Raw genomic sequence first — 19,988 nt, 5'->3', positions numbered from 1 at the left:
TATAATTTGAAAGATATATAACTTCTTATAGAGAGTAACTTTGTTCTTCAAACTATTAAATCTTTGGCAAAAAGTTTTTATGAGCCTATTATTTTTAGACAAGCAAACAGAAAATTGTTGACTCTTGCATTGATGTGACTAAATAATTTACATGCTTGTTTTGTTGATGTTGTTTCTACAATGTATTGGTGTGACAAGCAAAGACACACAAAAGCTTGCAAGTATACAAGGCCAAGTTATGATATAGAAGGTAAGCAGGGGGTCAGTCCACAGGGAGTGGGAGCATACAAGAGAAACCTAAGCTAGCAAATGATGTAAAACAAGGCAAAGCAATATGGCATACAGACAAGAACCACAGCAGCAAGGAAAGAACCTAGTAAAGAACCACAGCAGCAAGGAAAACAGACAAGAACCAAGGCTTGGAAGCCAAGGGCAAGGTGAGGATTGTGCACTGACTTCAGTGCACAAAAGGCTTCAAAGTGCAAGAAAAAAAAGGCAAGAAAATAAACTGAATTGAAAGCACACAGAACTGAAAATGTAAGTGACTGAGAAGGAATTGGTGGGTAAGCCAAGGCTTAGGATCCACCTTGTGTCCTAACCAAATGACATGTTTCTAGGTTGAGTTTGATCCTATGCATACATCTAGAAATAGAAGAATACTAAATTGCTCAATAGTCTGCCCCTAGCATTGGCTGTCTTTTGACAGCACAGCCAATCACAGGCACTATGTGCATTGGTATCTCCCATTTGCTCAAGCAAAACAGAGCATGGAAGTAACTATCCTAGCTTCTAGTCACTTGACAGTGCACAAGGCTTCAGCTGAGCCTTGGCCTGATGCTATTTAGCTCATGCTAAACATGGATAAAGCAATAACATTCATCATATGTGATAATTCAGATACAACTAGCAACATTTGAGATAACTAAAAACATATGCAACTTTCAACTGTCAACAGTTATGCAAAAATCAGAAATTGGAATTGCAAAATTAAAATTGTTCTAATTCTCTACTGGCTAGTCCAGAGAGATACACAGTGTGTTTTACACACTCCACACAACACTAATTTATACCCATTACACATTTAGGGTTTTCCCCCAATTTTCCCCCAAAATCAGAAAATCAGGTGAAATTGATTTACCTAATGTTGATGAGATAATCGCTCCATCTCGTCGACCCACTCTTCTTTTCCTTCTTCTCGTTCCTCTTATCCTCCAATTGTTGCTTTAACATCACTTATATCCCCAATTTCTCACCTAGGGTTTCAGTGAGCAGAGAGATGAGAAATTGGAGAAATTAGTGATGTTAAAGAGATAGTACGTGATGGTGATGATGGGCTTAGGTAGAGTAGATTTGGGGAGAAGATAGTGGAGTGATTTGGGGGAAGGTAGTGGTGATGGAGACGGACATGGTGGTACTGTTGCAGAGAGGGGGGGGGGGGGGGGGGAAGATGGTGGAGAGGGGCTCGACTGTTTTGGGAAGAAGGGGGGTGTTTGGCTAATGGGTGTAGGGTTCGGGTACTAGGGTGTTGAGCAGGTGTAGAGGATTTTGATGTTGGCAAATCTGAGTCACTGGATGCGAAGCTGGTAGGTGAATCGGATGGCTACCCCTGAAGAGGCTGGTAGCGACCGTCGGATGCTTTGATACAACAAAATCAACGACGAAGATCGAGGTTAGGTGTTGTAGTGTTAACCGGAAGTATCGATATTTGATGAACAGGCAGAGAAGCGACCGTAGGATCTAAATATGATCTAATCTGAAGGCTTGGAATTTAGGCACTATGGTGTTTTGCAGGAGCTTCAGATTTTGATGCCCGATGAAGGAGCGAAGAGATGGATCCAATCCGACGGCTGAAGATGGAGGCGGTTTTGGTTATAGAAAATGGGTTTGGGAAATGAGTTTGGGCTTGGAAAAACTTGAGCCCACTTCTTCTTTAAGAGCAACTTTCTTCTTCTTGAGCCCATTTCCAGCTTTTTGGACGTGCGCTCCATTCTTTGCGGCTTCCTTGCGTAATTTCTCCCGGCTTTTCACCACTTTTCTGCTCTTTTTGCTCCGCAACTCATCCAATCTTTATTTATTACCTAAAAATGCAAAATTAAGTAAGAAAAATATTTATTCTTGAAAACAATGAAAATACAGAATATGGGATAAAATGTAGAATTAATGCATAAAAGATGAGTTAAATGCCAACAAAAAGGGATAAATATATACAATATTTGGCACTCATCAAATACCCCCAAACCTGAATTTTACTTGTCCTCAAGTAAAACAAAACTAAGGAAATCCTAACTATACCACTGTCGCTGGTCTCTCGAATGCATTTAGCATATGCACTAAGCCTTTTAAACCACTAAGTGTCCCTAGTGGACGAATTGAAGTCTCGTGAAGGTTTGCTTAGAACGTACCTACAAAGTTCTAGGTCAAAATATAAGCTCAGATTCCATCAAATGTGACATGTGCAAAACGGTTTAAGCTCACAGCAAAATGGAGATGTCAATCTAGCTATCGAAGGCACAATCCTAGCACTGATAACAAAAAAAGACATGTGATAAGAGTGTAAAGTGTATCTACACATGTGTAAAGAAAGATCTGAAGTTATGACTACTAATCACCAAGAGATAGTTTCTCAGGCTAAGAACTGAGGTCGAAATCTAGCTAGCTGTCCGGACTTTACGAGAATTGTGAATGAGTTGGAGGTATTTCACAATTACTCGCGTTGTACATCAATGGCATACACCCTCCTTGCTTATTACAATGAAACAACAAAATGACTTTACATGACTCTTATTTACATTGACTACTCTCTTTATTTTTGGAACAAGAGAGAATGGAATTGATAAACACTTGATTTTTTTGTTTTTTTCTGATATTTCTTTTTTCTGAATATACATCGTTTTTTTTTTTTTTTTTTTTTTTTTTTTTTTTTTTTTTTTTGCACAAGAACTTGAAATTGATTTTTTTACATAAGGTAGCTCTTGTGATACATAACAAAAAGAAACAAAAGATTACATGACACTTTGCAAGAGGTAGCCCTTTTTGATGCACCCAGTTAAATTCGATGGTTGTCTTTCTTAATGTAACCTCCACCTTCTATCCCAACCAACCAAAGAACAAGCTAGTCAAGTTTCGTTCAGTATTCTAAAGTGATTGGCAATCGTAACTTCCTATCAAACACCTTGAAGATCGAGGCCATACATGTATTGGTAGATCGTGCGCGTGCAAATTTCTTATCACTATGTGAATTGTGCTAGAATCAGGGTGCCTAAATATCTAGACTAAGACTCCTAATAAAAATATATATTTGCACAAGAGTCAACATTTCAAGGTAAATGAGCTCCATTTTTATGATTTTTCATTTTTTAATTTTTTTTTGATTTTTTAATTTTTTAATTTTTTGGAATTTTTCAATTTTTTCAAAAAGAAGAAGGAGTTCGTTTTCAATTATGGCAAATTATCATGGTATCTACTCTATACCCCCAAACCTAAACTAAACATTGTCCTCAATGTTTCAAAATATGGAAAGAATTATAAAACAATATATGAAGAGGAACATGCTGAGTAGAGTAAAAGGAGAGAGAATACCCGATTGTACGGTGGCAGCTCGATTAAAACTCCGTTATTCAAGGCAAAAATCCATCATATTAGGAGTCACAATGGATGAGCACAAAATATACAAAAGGAAATTTAACTAACACATTATCTACAAGAAAATTTGGTTTTTAATGGGATTGGACTTTTTGGAAAAAATTTGGTTTTGTTGGGAAACATTTGGTTTTGATGGGAAAACGAAAAATTTTGGTTTTTAGGGAAAGATTTGGAAAACTTTTTGGTTATTTAGGGAAAGAGTGGACCAGTTTAGTCCACATAGACTGGGTCCTCCAGGTTGGTTGTTTCAATGTCGGGTGGAAATGGCTCAAGGAATGGCTTTAATCTCTGCCCGTTGACTTTGAAAACGTTCTTGTTGGAGACATCCTCCAGCTCTACAGCTCCATGAGGAAAAACTGTGCGTACTAGGTACGGACCCTTCCATCTGGAACGCAGTTTTCCTGGAAAAAGATGTAATCGGGAGTCATACAGCAAGACTTTCTGACCAGGAGTGAAGGATTTGCGTAGAATACGCTTGTCATGAAATATCTTCATTTTGCTTGTACAGCTTGGCACTGTCATAAGCCTCATTTCTCAATTCTTCCAACTCGTTGAGTTGAAGTTTCCTTTGAATTCCAGCTTCGTCCAGAGAAAAGTTCAGCTCTTTGATTGCCCAGTAGGCACGATGTTCTAATTCCACAGGTAGATGGCACGGCTTTCCATACACTAGACGATAGGGGGACATGCCAATTGGTGTCTTATAAGCTGTTCTATAGGCCCACAAAGCATCATTCAATCTCAATGACCAATCTTTCCTGGACGGGTTGACCGTCTTCTCCAGAATGTGCTTAATTTCCCTATTAGAACTTCACTTGTCCACTAGTCTGAGGGTGGTACGGAGAGTAGCAACCTTGTGAGTTATGCCATACTTGCGTACTAAAGACTCAAAGTATTGACGAAAATGTGAACCGCCGTCACTGATGATAGCTCTAGGGGTACCAAAACGTGCAAATATGTTTCCTTTAGAAATGAAAGTACCACCTTGTGGTCATTTGTTCTGGTTGCTATGGCTTCTACCCACTTAGAAACGTAATCAACTGCGACTAGGATGTACAACTTGCTGTCAGACATGGGAAATGGACCCATGAAGTCTATCCCCCAAACATCAAAAATCTCCACAATCAAAATGGGGTTCAATGGCATCATGTTTCTCCTCGAAATGCTTCCTAGCTTTTGACAGCGTTCACAAGCAACACAATAATCATGGCAATCCTTGAACAATGATGGCCAATAGAATCCACACTGCAAGATCTTTGCAGCGGTTTTCTTGGCACTGAAATGGCCTCCACATGCTTGGTCATGACAGAAAGATATCACATCTTTCTGTTCAGTGTTGGGGACACATCTCCTAATGATTTGGTCTGGACAGTACTTAAACAAATATGGGTCATCCCAAAGGAAATGTTTGACTTCAGCCAGGAATTTAGAGCGGTCTTGTCTCGACCAACGTGAGGGCATCCTACCTGTAGCGAGGTAGTTAACAATATCAGCAAACCAAGGAAGGTCTGAGATAGACATCAGCTGTTCATCTGGGAATGATTCTCTAATCAGCTCACATTCATCAATAGACTCTAAAGTTAATCTAGACAAATGATCAGCAACCACATTCTCACAACCTTTCTTATCACGGATTTCGAGATCGAATTCCTGTAATAAGAGTATCCATCGAATAAGGCGAGCTTTAGCATCCTTCTTGGAAAGAAGATACTTCAAAGCCGCATGGTCTGTGTATATGATGATCTTAGACCCTATCAGATAAGATCTAAACTTGTCTAATGCGAAAACGACGGCAAGCAATTCCTTCTCGGTAGTTGAATAATTGAGTTGGGCATCATTAAGGGTTTTGCTAGCATAGTATATCACATATGGTAGTCTATCAACTCGCTGTCCTAAAACAGCACCAACAGCATAATCAGAGGCATCACACATAAGTTCGAACGGAAGCTTCCAATCGGGTGGTCGGACTATAGGAGCGGTGGTGAGAAGGGTTTTTAATTCCTCCCATGCCTTCACACAAGCAGCATCGAAATTGAAGGCAACATCTTTGGAGAGAAGACTGCACAGAGGTCTGGAGATTTTGCTGAAATCTTTGATGAATCGCCGGTAAAAACCAGCATGACCTAGAAATGATCTGATCTCCTTCACAGAGCAAGGTTGTGGTAGATGTTGAATGAGGTCAACTTTAGCTTTATCCACTTCAATTCCTTTTCTGAGATGATGTGTCCTAGAACTATTCCTGAATTCACCATAAAATGGCATTTTTCCCAATTTAGAACAAGGTTTTTCTTTACATCTGGATATCACGAGGGCAAGATGCTTCAAACATTCGTCAAACGAGGAACCAAAAACAGAGAAATCATCCATAAAGATCTCGAGAAAACTATCTATCATGTCAGAAAAAATGCTCATCATGCAACGCTGAAAAGTAGCAGGTGCATTACACAACCCGAAGGGCATACGTCTATAAGCAAACGTCCCAAATGGACACGTGAATGTAGTTTTTTCCTGATCTTCCGGAGCAATGTGAATTTGGTTATAACCGGAAAAGCCATCTAGAAAACAGTAGTGACTGTGTCCAGACACACGTTCTAGCATTTGGTCAATGAAAGGGAGCGGGAAGTGATCCTTCCTTGTTACTGTGTTCAACTTCCTGTAGTCGATGCATACTCGCCATCCTGTGGTTGTACGAGTAGGGACTAATTCATTCTTGTCGTTCTGAACACAGTAATGCCTGACTTCTTAGGCACAACTTGAATGGGACTAACCCATTTGCTATCGGGAATTGGGTATATGATACCCGCATCAAGTAGTTTCAGGATCTCTCCTTTGACTACATCTCTCATGTTAGGATTAAGTCTCCTTTGCATTTCCCTCGATGGTTTGGCATTCTCTTCAAGGTTAATGTGGTGCATGCAAATGGTGGGACTAATTCCTTTGAGATCTGAGATGGTCCATCCTAAGGCCTCTTTGTGTTCCTTAAGTACTTCTAAAAGCTTACTTTCCTGTTCCGTGTCTAAACATGATGAAATAATGACAGGTAAAGTATCAGAAGAACCTAGGAATGCGTACTTCAACGTACTAGGCAATGTTTTCAATTCAAGCTTGGGTGGCTCAACAATGGATGGAATAAGCTTGGAATCAGAGAGTAGGGTGGTTCCACTTCATATTTCCTTTCAGTGACGTCCATTTGAGGTACAGATTCGAGCAGAGATAGGACGTCACTACAGTATGCATCAACATAGGAATCAGGGTTAAAGTTCTCCATACATGCTTGAAAGGGGTCGACGGATAGAATGTTAGTCAACGAATCTTGCATTAATCCTTCAATCATATTAACTTCATGCACATCATCATCATCAAGATTCACAGGTTGTTGACTAATATCGAACACATTCAATTCTACCGTCATGTTACCAAAAGACAGTTTAACACTCCATTCCGACAATTAATGATCGCGTTGGACGTAGCCAAGAAAGGACGTCCTAAGATGACAGGAATGTGACAGTCTGGGTTTTGTACAGGTTGAGTGTCTAAGACAATGAAGTCTACGGGAAAATAGAATTTGTCAACCTTGATCAAAACGTCTTCGACCACTCCACGAGGAATCTTGACAGATCGGTCTGCCAGTTGTAGAGTGATAGATGTTGGTTTCAACTCCCCAAGACCTAACTGCTCATAAACAGAATATGGCAGTAGGTTAACACTTGCACCTAGGTCTAATAACGCTTTATTGACCGTGTGTTCTCCTATAGTGCAAGAAATTGTTGGACATCCTGGATCCCTAAACTTGGGTGGAGTTTTGTTCAGAATGATGGAACTCACCTGCTCAGCTAAGAAAGCACGTTTTTGCACATTGAGCTTGCGCTTTTGAGTACACAAGTCTTTGAGGAATTTGGCATAAGCAGGGATTTGCTTGATTGCTTCAAGAAAAGGAATGTTGATGTTGACTCTCTTGAACAGATCTAACATCTCATTGTAATGGGTACTTTTCTGTTGATAGATCAATCTTTGAGGAAATGGGGCAACAGGAGATGAGTTGGCAAAGGGACATTCACAGCAGTAGAATTGTCAGATTTTCCAACTTGCTCAGATTCTTTGGTTTTCTGGGGTTGTGGAGACAGCGTGGAATTTGTATCAGATTCATTAGGTTCGCCCACGTTGTTCTCGATGACTTTACCACTTCGGAGGGTGGTAATGGCATGGATTTGATCGTGAGGTTTCAGTGCAGGATGTTGTGCCTGTTTGAAATATCCTCTTTGGATTTTGTTGGGGTTGGCTCGGAAGTTTACCCTTTTCTCTCTCACATATTTGATCCATCTTTTGATCTAGATTTTTCTGACTTTGCATCAAACTCTGGAACATTTCCTCTAGGGTGGATAATCTCTTGTCGGTATTGTGTTGAGGATATGATTGTTGTTGAGAGTTTGATTGTTGTTGAGGGTTTCTCGGGTGTTGATAACCTTGATTGTTCTGATATCCCTGATTGTTTTGATAGCTCTGATTGGGTTGAGATGGTCCTCCTGAGTGGGTCCTTTTGACCATGAAAAGTTAGGGTGGTTTCTCCATCCTGGATTGTAGGTCTGTGAATAAGGGTTATGCTCTGGTTTTTGAAACATGGCATGTGCCTGTTCAAGCCTAGACTCCTGGACTGCAAGCAAATCTGGACAATTTTGGAATTGATGGTTGGGGTCGTTACAAGCAGCACAAACAGACGAAGCGACATGTTCTCGGAGAGTAGTGGTGGAAGGTTTTGAATTTTTATGTAGTTCTAACTCTTCTAATCTCCTAACTATTGATGCCATGTTTGCTCTACCCTCAAAATCCGCTTCAATCCTAAAAGCCTTTGCTTCGGATGTAGTCTTTCTGGTTTCACGGATGGATTCCCACTGTTGCGTCTTTTCAGCTACTTCAATCAAGAAGTCCCAAGACGCGTCAGCAGTTTTATCTACGAATAGACCATTACACATCGACTCAACCGTTGTTCGGGTGGACACATCTAGACCTTCATACAAAATTTGCACAAGTCTCCATTTTTCAAAACCATGATGGGGACATTGGAGCAATAATTCATTGAATCTCTCCAGGTATCTAGCTAAGGTCTCACCTTCTAATTGCACAAAGCTATTCAGACTTTGACGAATTGTCGCAGTCTTGTGGTTCGGGAAAAACTTTTTGAAAAACTCCTTTATGAGGTCATCCCATGTCATGATGGATTGAGGCTGTAAAGCATAGAGCCAGGCCTTTGCCTTATCTTTCAGGGAGAAAGGAAAAAGCCTTAACTTCAGGGTTTCGTCGGTCATTTGAGTGAAACGCAGAGTTCCACAAATTTCCTCGAATTCTCTCACGTGGTGGTACGGGTTTTCATTCTCAACACCTCTAAAAATAGGAAGCATCTGTATTGTGCTTGATTTCAGCTCATAATGGCCATTAGCCTCGGGTAGCACAATACAAGAAGGTTGACTGGCTCTAGTTGGGTACATATAATCCTTGAGGGTACGGGGTTCTCCCATTGTTTCTGGTTGATCTGGACTGTCTCCCTCAGAACTTAGAATTTCGATAGGTTCGTCTGGGTTAATTCTAACAAGTCTGTTTGTCTGGTCTCTGTAGGTCACAATCATGTCCTAGTAGGTACCTTAACTAACATGTTGGTCAGACAGAGCAATCGGAAACAATTTGGCCCACAAGGGTTATGAAGATTTGGTTTTGAATGGGTTTTGGTTTAAAGAAGGGGTTTTTTTTTGGTTTAAAAAATTGGGCTTTGGAAAATTTTGAACTAAACCTAGCATAAATTATCACAACATAAAAGAAAATAAAAACAATAATAATTAAAAAAAACCCATAAAAGAAAAAAGAAAAATAAAAGAAAAAAAAAAAAAAAAAAAAATAATTACAGTCCCAAATAAAAAAAAAAAGAAAAAGAAAATAAAAATTATTACAATCCCAAATAAATAATTAAATAATTATTACAAGCCCGAATTTGAATTTAAATGAGGCCCAAGTGGGTTAACTCATGGGTTAGGCTTACTTGTTTTTTGGAGGGAAGCCCAAAAATAGGCTTTTAGTCCCCTTTTAGTTGCACAGCCCAGTTGGGCTTTAGGATCGTCCTAAGCAGCTCACGTCAAGCCCAGCAGCAAAGGTGGAGCAGAGCCCAGCAGAACGCAGAGAAGCCAGGAGCAGAAGTGCAAGCCCAGCGAGATTGAGGTTAAGCCCAGCTCAGTTGGTTCAAGCCCAGCTCAGTTGGTTCAGAGCCCAGCAGCAAGGGTGCACAAGCCCAGTTGACAGCTCAGTTGGCAGCCCAGCAGGTTGGCAGCAGCAACACAGCAAGCAGCAGCTTGGCAGAGAAGCACCAACAGCAGCAGCAACACAGCTTGGCTTTGGCTTGCAGCAGCACCAGCAGCAGCACAGCCAGCAGCAGCAGCAGCAGAGAAGCAACAACAGCAGCAGGCTTTGCAGCAGCAGCTCAGGTAACAGCAGATGGCAGTACCACTCCCCGGAAGCGGCGCCAAAAACTTGGTGTGACAAGCAAAGACACAAAAAGCTTGCAAGTATACAAGGCCAAGTTATGATATAGAAGGTAAGCAGGGGGTCAGTCCACAGGGAGTGGGAGCATACAAGAGAAACCTAAGCTAGCAAAATGATGTAAAACAAGGCAAAGCAATATGGCATACAGACAAGAACCACAGCAGCAAGGAAAGAACCTAGTAAAGAACCACAGCAAGAGCAAGGAAAACAGACAAGAACCAAGGCTGGAAGCCAAGGCAAGGTGAGGATTGTGCACTGACTTCAGTGCACAAAAGCTTCAAAGTGCAAGAAAAAAAGGCAAGAAAATAAACTGAATTGAAAGCACACAGAACTGAAAATGTAAAGTGACTGAGAAGGGAATGGTGGTAAGCCAAGGTTAGGATCCACCTGTGTGTACTAACCAAATGACATGTTTCTAGGTTGAGTTTGATCCTATGCATACATCTAGAAATAGAAGAATACTAAATTGCTCAATAGTCTGCCCCTAGCATTGGCTGTCTTTTGACAGCACAGCCAATCACAGGCACTATGTGCATTGGTATCTCCCATTTGCTCAAGCAAAACAGAGCATGGAAGTAACTATCCTAGCTTCTAGTCACTTGACAGTGCACAAGGCTTCAGCTGAGCCTTGGCCTGATGCTATTTAGCTCATGCTAAACATGGATAAAGCAATAACATTCATCATATGTGATAATTCAGATACAACTAGCAACATTTGAGATAACTAAAAACATATGCAACTTTCAACTGTCAACAGTTATGCAAAAATCAGAAATTGGAATTGCAAAATTAAAATTGTTCTAATTCTCTACTGGCTAGTCCAGAGAGATACACAGTGTGTTTTACACACTCCACACAACACTAATTTATACCCATTACACATTTAGGGTTTTCCCCCAATTTTCCCCCAAAATCAGAAAATCAGGTGAAATTGATTTACCTAATGTTGATGAGATACTCGCTCCATCTCGTCGACCCACTCTTCTTTTCCTTCTTTTCGTTCCTCTTATCCTCCAATTGTTGCTTTAACATCACTTATATCCCCAATTTCTCACCTAGGGTTTCAGTGAGCAGAGAGATGAGAAATTGGAGAAATTAGTGATGTTAAAGAGATAGTACGTGATGGTGATGATGGGCTTAGGTAGAGTAGATTTGGGGAGAAGATAGTGGAGTGATTTGGGGGAAGGTAGTGGTGATGGAGACGGACATGGTGGTACTGTTGCAGAGAGGGGGGGGGAAGATGGTGGAGAGGGGCTCGACTGTTTTGGGAAGAAGGGGGGTGTTTGGCTAATGGGTGTAGGGTTCGGGTACTAGGGTGTTGAGCAGGTGTAGAGGATTTTGATGTTGGCAAATCTGAGTCACTGGATGCGAAGCTGGTAGGTGAATCGGATGGCTACCCCTGAAGAGGCTGGTAGCGACCGTCGGATGCTTTGATACAACAAAATCAACGACGAAGATCGAGGTTAGGTGTTGTAGTGTTAACCGGAAGTATCGATATTTGATGAACAGGCAGAGAAGCGACCGTAGGATCTAAATATGATCTAATCTGAAGGCTTGGAATTTAGGCACTATGGTGTTTTGCAGGAGCTTCAGATTTTGATGCGCGATGAAGGAGCGACCATCGGATGAAGAGATGGATCCAATCCGACGGCTGAAGATGGAGGCGGTTTTGGTTATAGAAAATGGGTTTGGGAAATGAGTTTGGGCTTGGAAAACCTTGAGCCCACTTCTTCTTTAAGAGCAACTTTGTTCTTCTTGAGCCCATTTCCAGCTTTTTGGACGTGCGCTCCATTCTTTGCGGCTTCCTTGCGTAATTTCTCCCGGCTTTTCACCACTTTTCTGCTCTTTTTGCTCCGCAACTCATCCAATCTTTATTTATTACCTAAAAATGCAAAATTAAGTAAGAAAAATATTTATTCTTGAAAACAATGAAAATACAGAATATGGGATAAAATGTAGAATTAATGCATAAAAGATGAGTTAAATGCCAACAAAAAGGGATAAATATATACAATATTTGGCACTCATCATGTATGATTTGTTATAGTCATAAGTAGAAATATATATACTTTTGAGTAAGTTAGAGATGAGAGTCTATGTAAACCAAGCATGGAAAACTGTGTACTCTCTACAATAAAAGAAATCATATAAGTTAGATAAGTTATCATTTATATTCTAAAAAACAACTTTAAAACAATTTATAAAATAAAAATTGTCTTCTTGATTCATTCGAATGATTTCAGAATTGATGAAAGTGAAATGCACAATACTCTTTGTTTTGTATGCATAGGTGATTTGTTGAATTTTTATTCTAACTTATGGGATGAAAATGAAATTGAGAACATGCTTAATTTACTATTTGGCATGAAAGACTTGAACGAAGATGGTGTACATTTTTGAAATGATTTTTTTTCTTTCTTTGGATCAATTTTCATTTCAATGAAAATAGAATTTTTAAAAGAGACAGAAATATATATAGTCTGACTGTAAACAAGTTTTCACTCATTTGGTTTAGTGTTAATGCTTTTGAGATTGTGTGTGATTGTACTAGACATGAGTATGGTAGCTCAGTATGCTTCTTTGCTATGTGATTGACTATATATATATATATAAGTATTTTTTAGTGGGGGTGTAATATATTGCTTCCATAGTGGGGGTTTTATATTCAGATTTGCCAATGCTTGTATGGAAAATTGGTAAAATATTGAGAAGGTTATGAGGTGTTTCAAACAAATCTTAGCCTAGAAATACACTATCTAAATGGTTACCGCAATCCTTTAAGGATACTACGAAGCTGATTGGACATCCTTTCAGTTGAATCCTCTAAGGGATGGAGTGATTCGATCCTCTATAGTGGATAGAGGAACGGACATATTAATCCAATGTGATAGTACCGCGGATATTGCAAGAATTGAGAACGTAATGACAACTACAAGAGTTGATGTTATGAGAATGGATTATATAGTGTCTGGAAAGAGCTTTCATTAGTCCTTTGACGAAAGGATTGATAAGAAGATGTGAATACATCTTAGGGATGAGGTTGATGCTCATTGAGATTGAGTCATCTATGATGGATACCCAACCTAGAAATAGGTTCAAAGGGACTAGACGAAGTTATAAATGATATGGATATGCGAGAATCATGCTTTTGAAGAATTCATCCCACAGCATGATATCCTGAAGCGAGTAAAAGGTTGAGTTTAATTTTAATTTTAAAATTTTAAACTCTTAACGATGTTTATATCTCTATTTAGAGTGGGGTACTTTCAGGAGTATTCTTGATAAACTCACCTATGTGAATGTGAAAGTGTGGCCGCTTTCTATGAGAATATGGACAGTTCTCTAGATTATTCATTAAACTGGGATACAAGCACAGGGCCATAATGTGTTGGCTTTAGACTTTACACTAGTATAGTCGTGTGTGTTAAGTAATCTTTTATCTCCTAGAGTTCAAGACTTATGTTCACTCTATCGTCAGATTATAAGAGAGCCTATTAACACTATGTAAAGGTTCAAGTCGCGAGACACCTTTGCTTATGCACAACTCTGTATGTTCTTGCTCAATGTTTTGAAAAAATACGAGTGGGGGATTGTTGGGATATATGTTTTTAAGAACATTAATTAATTTCCAAATTTTTATTCTCTCAATTAAATGACTTTAAATGCGACCATTATTCTTTCCCTTAAAGAGTGAATTTATTTTGTTTTAATACCAAAAACAGTTTTTTATTGAGTGAGTTAATTAAGCTAATTAACATCCTAATAATGTCTTTCATTTACTCACATTTATCTCCTTGGATTTTAAGCAAAAAAATCAGAATTTTTTTATGAAAAGGATTAGGAGTATTTAGAAGACTTTTCTAATGAGTGAGTTTTCTAATTTGTTTCATGAGTTTAAAATCAAAATGAATGTCTTGTGAGAAAGAAAAACAAGCTTGTGATCATCCTTGGTTTTTCTAAAGAGTTATGAGCAAGAATGAAGTGTAGAAGTTTCACATCCTCTCATCGTGCAAGAGTGATTGTGAAAGAGATACTGATCTCGGCTGTTTATCCTGGAGACGACGCGCCATTGAAGAACTGCTTGCACAATCTTGGGCAGAGCCGCAAAACGTATTAAAGAAAACGACCTAGTCCGCGACTCAGCCATAACGTTAATTGTTTCTTGTTTGATTTTATTTGTTGTGCAGGCATAATTCAGCAATGATTCCAACACAATCTGTCCTTTCTCTGCACTGACTGAATTTGAGTAGTTGAACATATCAAACCAATTTCCAACGGGAAAGTAAGCATCAACTGTAACTTCTCTTTCCTTCACTATTGGCGACACCAATACACCTTCACCAAGCAAGAACTGTTTACTGATTTCATATGTTGCTTCATCCTCTGAGAATGAGAAGAAAAGTGGTCGTGCAATGGGAGTCCCGTTAATGTGAGCCTCATACATTAAGGTGTAGAAGTATGGGAGTAATTGGTATCTGAGACCAAGAACTTCCTTCGTGAGAAGGTGAGTGTATATCACCGTGGTTTCTAGAAAATGGGAAGAACGCCCCAACTGTGTGGCGTTCTCAACTTCCTCATTCTCTCTTAAATATAGCCCACACATTAATTAACCATAACCCATTTAAATAAGTGCTTAAGCTAACCAAACACACCCTTATTCAACATAGCCCACAAAATTTTATATAATTATGAGATATAGCCGAAATAATAAGACAATCATTAAATTCTTAAATCAACATCAACAACAACAAAAAAAAAAAAAAACTAATTATCTAATTAGATTTATGTACGAATTTGACACAACTAATGTTTTTGAAGAATAATCAATCAATACCCTCAATCTCTTATATAATCATGATTGAGAAGAAAAAACCCATCATCTTAGAGAGTTTTTTTTGTTTTATGGATTATGTTTATGGAGGTCTAGGAGAATTATCATAGGGAAAGATCAAAATCTTAATTTATTCCATTTGGATCGATATTGTTGTAGAGTTCTTTTAAGAGAACAATTATAATATACACCACGATCAAATTTAATGTAATCATGGTTAAGGAAAAAAAATTAAGAATTATAATTTATTTTGTTTTGGGAAAAAAATAAGAATTAGGGTTTATAATAATTGTTGAATTTATGAGAATACTAAAGAACGTGACAATTAATTTTAAGTATGATTAACAAAAAAAATACAATTTATTTTGATTTTAAGTAAAATGTGTTAATAGAAAATTAAAATTTATTTAGTTTTTCATTTTAATTTTTTGTCTTTTCATTTTAACTTTAACTTTTTGAGCTATGGTTAATAGCTAACAGGATGGCAAAAACTCGTGCGATTATGTGAAAAATCATCATGCAACCCAATTGTTAGGATGAAAAACATTGGATATAACTATATGGCAAAACACTGTGGCAAAAACTAAAAGAAAAATTCAGTGACCAAATTGAACACATGGGGGTTTATGAAATTTGGAACTTCATCATCACCCAACCCAATTGCCCAAGTGCTGTTGTGCTTGACAGTATTTGGGAGTTTGTACGCCATTTCCTCTAGAGTGTATATACCATAAAAGAAATACATGGTTGATGAGATGATTGAGAATTGAAAAGCGATTACCATTGAAATCTGCATATATCACTTGATACTGGTGCGATAACTCTAATTATCACTAGCTATACAAGAAATTGTGTGCATTATTGGTGATCAATGTAACTTATGAGATAGAGTACCGCAATAAAAAAACAAGTCCCTGTGCAAACAATAATAAAGATTGTCAAAGATGACAACAAAGATGCAACCAAGAAGGCGGTGAAGCTGGTAACAGATATTGAGAATACTGAGATGAAAAGAGATTTTAAGAGAACCGTCCTCAAAATAGTGCCCACAAAAGAGATTTATAAGTAAAGGTTCTGTTACTTCTGTAGTTCATACAAAAAATCAAACAAACAGGGAAATACAAAAAGTTGAAATCCCCTGTCCTTGGTCAATTGGTCTTATCTATGACTTCATTTCTTTTCTTCTACTTCTAATCCATGTTCAATCTTCTATCTCCTCCTAATATAAACATACCTGCATACGATGAAATTAGTTAGTTTACCCATGAATAATTGATGTGGTTGCCAAATATCAGCTTGATCAAAAAGAAGAATAAACTACTGATACCAATAGCAATAAATAGTTGTGGCTTTTAAGAGCCAACAAAAGCTTGAGTACTTTGTGCAGTCCGACTAGTAGAACATGTTTAGGACTGGACACCCACTACATTTCCTATTTATTTCACTCTCTTTCTCTCATATACACTCAAGGTTTATTATCCACCCAGTCAGTTACTAAGTTACTAAAATTGATTATGAACTTCCCCCTAACCCAGTGAAATCACAACTAACAGAAAATTACCATGGTCCAAGCTTTGTTATTATGCATGACACTTGAAGCCAACCATGGTCCAAGCTTTCTTATTATGCATATGACAACAGACAATATTCAATAGGAGCGGCGCAAGAATAATTTGATAGAAATAAAAATGATATACAAATACGTCAAAATGAGTGAACACATATAATAAGATCATCCAGAACAAAGGCTTGACATTTATGGAAGTTCAAAAGACTTGGGACACACCGGATGGAGCTAATCCAACCTATGCCCAGACATTTCACACGTTTTTGCAACTAACACACAGGAAAGAACTATCACTAAGAAAGACGAAACGATTATATTGCAAGTAAGAATTACCTTCTTTTTCCTGACAGGCTTGAGTATTTTAAATACGCAGAGCTATGGTTCTCCATGGGGGAGATAAAGGTTACCAGCAGCGTCAGATTTAATAAATCCTTTGATCTTAAGCTCCACCTCATCTAGCTTGTTGTCAGCTTGATCAAAATAGCCTTGGCCGTATACTGTTAGACTTGTTGGATTGGTATGGATATGCGCCAACAAAATTGGCAACCTCATTCGCACCTCTGCATAAATGAATCAACTCCCAGTGCGCAAAATATGACTGACATTCGATAATTCTGTTGATCAATTTCTTCAGTTTGTTTGACACTCTGAGGTACCGACCTATTAGTTTATGCACCACTAGTCCGTTGTCCACATGATGAAGCGCTGGAGACAATCCGTGCCCAATACAACGTTCTGAAGACCGAGGTCTTTCGCTTTCCTGAATCCCCAATATATACCTTCGAGTTCAGAAGCAAGTGACGAATATGGTGTGGCACCACCAGCAACTGCCACTTCCACTTGAATCTTCTGAACTGTTTCAACATTCTGAACTGTTTCAACATTCTGATCTGTTTCAAATTGTCGGATAATACAGCCAAATCCAGCTGTACATTCTTTATTTGCCTGATTTTCACATTCAAAAGTACAAAATATTTATTATACGACATGATACACAACAACATTCATCTTAACAAGTTCAATGAGACTTTGCGTTTGTTTATTACCTTAACAACGAACGATCCATCAGTATGTATCGATGCGGCTGATTCCTTTAGCAGGTGGTCGAATCCACGACACCCTACCATTAATCTTCTTTTGGGGCTGAATACCCTTCATCTTCTGTTGGGGCTGAATAGGGGTGACGGTAGGGTTTTGCACCATTGGGCTCTGACTTGACGTGCCCTGACTTGACATGCCCTGACTTGAAATGCCCTGACTTGATATGCTATCTGTTGAGCTCTGAGTTAATTTGTTAGCCTGCACAACACCAGCGCTCGCCTTGTGTTTTTTAGCTTTATCCTTGACTCTATTTCTTTTTTCCGTCTTTGATGCATCATCTATTGCATCCAAAGCTACACTCGCGGAACTGAGCAACAAATTGGATATGAATGCTTAATCTTCGGAAAGGCAAATCTAAGAATGGAAATGGAAATGGAAAAGCAAATGTTTACCTGACAAAATGTGACAAACAGAGCAACTGGATGGCGCACCATCCAGTAGCCAGAAGACGACCATAGAATTTTTGCCCCTTCTCAGACGACCATTGGAAGGACGAATATTTCAGGGAACGTTGAAGATTAGACTATGGAATAGGAGCCACTAAAGTTTATCTTTTTTGTATTCCATATGTATTAATAGTTTTGTCATTAAAATTGACAAAGGGGGAGATTGTTAAAGCATAGCTCGGTCGACCTCGCATGCGTTGCTATCTCAAGCATGCTTGTCAATGTTAGTGATCAAAACTATGAGTCTTGATTTCTAGCCTACATAGCTAAGTCTCGGACTAGGATAGGAAAGTGTAGTTGAGTTCAAGGACTTCATGGCGATTCATCATACAACGACGAAGATCTATACAAGGAACCGTGGAACTTCATCAAAAAAAAGTTATGTGGAGACTTGAACTTATATATCACTCAAAAGTCTATCTTTTTTATCTCCTACTTCTTATGAGACAAAAGTCGTATGCTATATATACTAGATCATACACATTTGACATTTCAAGCTGAGCATTCATTGCTTATCTTTTTCTCGAAATCGTGTGTTGGTAAAGCGTTTCGCTTTGATCAAGTTTATCTTCACCTAGTGACGAAAGTCATGAAAAGTTTCAATCACTTTGAGAATTGCTCTGACGTGAATCGGTCTGTGAATAACAACTACATAGCGTCCTCTGAGAATGTCTCAATGATTGAAATGAGAGTTTAGATTTCATAACCATGTATTCCTTGAATCGAAGTTTTCGAACTTTATGGAATTAGCTTGCCAAGTCCGCGAACCCAGTGCGCAGACTCAGCCTGCGAACTGTCGGAAGTTCTCAACCGAGAAGTTCTGCTGGATTTTCCAAAACTCATTTGTGCGCTTAGTCCGCGAACTGGCGGAAGTTCTCTTTCCGAGAATTTCTGCTGAGTTTGGAAAACTCAACCGATTAATTTAAGTCCGCGAACTTGTTTGTGAACTTAAGAGGTTATGATCTAAAGATGTGCTCTGAACATGAAACATTAAATTACTAAGGAATGCTTTATGCAAAATGTGGCTATAATGTTCATGAGCCGATTCAATCGAATCGAATCATATTTGTTTCAATTGTGTCTTGTGTAGTTACATAAGATCTCATAGCAATTGAACAACTATTTAACTAGTTCATTTGAGTCAATTGAACTAGTTATGGTGAAGAAGAACAAGGTTAATATGAAATGCTCATATGGTTAACCTTTTGGGTTACTATGTTGAACCAACATACACGTACACGTTTAGGCATGATTTTCGCAAACCCAGTAAATATATACCCAAGTGTGTGTGACAAGCTAAGTTTTCGATCTAACGGTTGAGAAATATTAGCTTGAATCTAAATCAGCTTTTCATCTAACTGTGAATAAGGATTGCTTTGTAACTAAGGAAAAACCCTAATTTGAAGGCTATATAAAGGAGACATCTAGCTTTGAGCAAAACTAATCCCCACACGTCCGTGTAATACTAGTTCGCTCGCTAGAGTCGATTCTCCTTTAACCTTTGGTTTTATTCTCTAAAACCAGGTTAACGACTTAAAGACTTCATTAGAATTGTGAAGCCAGACCGATACTACTTTTATCGTAGTTGTGTGATCTGATCTTGCATCTTCTATCGTACGAGTACAATCGATTGATTGGCTTGAGATCGTGAGAGTTCTCCGATAGGCAAGATAAAGAAGTCACAAACATCTTCGTCTCACTGTTTGTGATTCCTCGACAAATCACTTGTGTAGTCAGGAAGGATTGTAGAGAGGTAATTGATTAATCTAGGCTGTTCTTCGGGAATATAAGACCGGATTATCAATGGGTTCCTGTTCACCTTGATTTTATATCTTAAGACAGAACAAAACCTAGGGTTTATCTGTGGGAGACATATTTA

The 19,988-nt window shown here is 38.6% G+C and overlaps 1 pseudogene; it reads right to left on the bottom strand.

Annotated features, from left to right (window-relative positions):
- Window positions 1-4,252: 4,252 nt before the first annotated feature.
- On the bottom strand, window positions 4,253-7,712 carry LOC113329151 (annotated as a pseudogene).
- Window positions 7,713-19,988: the final 12,276 nt, after the last annotated feature.

Source organism: Papaver somniferum, chromosome 1 (genome assembly GCF_003573695.1).
Source record: "Papaver somniferum cultivar HN1 chromosome 1, ASM357369v1, whole genome shotgun sequence".
In the NCBI taxonomy this organism is placed as follows: Eukaryota; Viridiplantae; Streptophyta; class Magnoliopsida; order Ranunculales; family Papaveraceae; genus Papaver; species Papaver somniferum.
This window is presented reverse-complemented; position numbering and strand designations above follow the sequence as displayed.